This window comes from Myotis brandtii, unplaced genomic scaffold, assembly GCF_000412655.1.
Source record: "Myotis brandtii unplaced genomic scaffold, ASM41265v1 scaffold55, whole genome shotgun sequence".
NCBI classification, from domain to species: Eukaryota; Metazoa; Chordata; class Mammalia; order Chiroptera; family Vespertilionidae; genus Myotis; species Myotis brandtii.
In genome coordinates, this window is record NW_005370042.1 from 2,458,231 (window position 1) to 2,459,602 (window position 1,372).

Here is a 1,372-nt window from a genome sequence, read left to right on the forward strand (position 1 = left end):
TTCTACTTTTCTCATGGCCTTTTTCATAATTAAACATTACTTTTCTTTTTAATCCTCACCAGAGGATGTTTTATTTATTTATCTTTTTTTTTTCTTTAGAGAGAGAGGAAGGGAGGGGAGAGAGAGAGAGAAGATAGAAACATCGACTGGTTGCCTCCACTAAGTGCCATGACTGGAGATGGAACCCACAACCTGGGCATGTGCCCTATTAACATTACTTTTCTTTTTAATCCTCATCAGAGGATGTTTTACTTATTTATCATTTTTTTTATTTTTTATTTTAGAGAGAGAGGAAGGGAGGGGAGAGAGAGAGAGAGAAGAGAAAAACATCGACTGGGTGCCTCCCATAAGTGCCATGACTGGAGATGGAACCCACAACCTGGGCATGTGCCCTAACTAAGAATAGAACCCTTCAGTGCACAGGACGACACTCCAACCAATGGAGCCACCTGGCCAGGGCTCAACATTTCTTAAAATCATGTCCTCATTGTTACACGGAAACACTTATTTCATTAAAGAAACTTTGAAGTTATGCCCCATCAAGAGCTGCCTTCAGAGCATGGCTTGTTAAGAGATTTTAAGCATTTAGCATCTTCCTCAAACTTGTTCAGCTCCCATGATGTAATCTAATGGACACAGAATTCAAAGCGGCTTAAACACATACAAGGAAGATGAAGTGGTTTATGGCTTTCTTAACAAAATCAATGCCGTGAGCCTGCTTCCTGTGACGGTTGAGGGATCCCCACGTCTGACTTGCATTAGCGCGAAGTGCGCTTCCCTGCCATGCCCATCTTTACACACTTTCCAGGTTGTTTATTTCACATTCACAACCTTCAAAGCTGAGAGAATGCAAGGCTGTAATGTTTTCCTTAGCAATTAAGTGCTAATTACCTGACATTAAATCAGTACTTCTCCCAAACTGGCTTTTGGTTTCTTGAACCTCCTAACTCTGGGTGATAACTTTTTCAAAATTGTGATATCATGTGCTCTTGGTTGTTTGAGTAGACAGCCAGAACTGCCCCATAGGGTGGCCAGTTAGCAAGTGAAAACACAGGGACCCATTAAGAATTTGTATGTTGCGAATATTGCAGGGGCTACACTTACACTAAAAAATTATTTATTGTTCATCTAAAATCTAAATTGAACTGGATGTCCTAGATGTTATCTGGCAATCCCAGACTCAGGCTCCTGGGCGCCCCTGGGCTGGACCCAGGCTTTAGAGCAGCGGTTCTCAACCTGTGGGTCGAGACCCCTTTGGGGGTCAAACAACCCTTTCACAGGGGTCGCCTAAGACCATCGGAAAACACATATTGAATATATAATAATTACATATTGGTTTTGTGATTAATCACTATGCTTTAATTATGTTCAA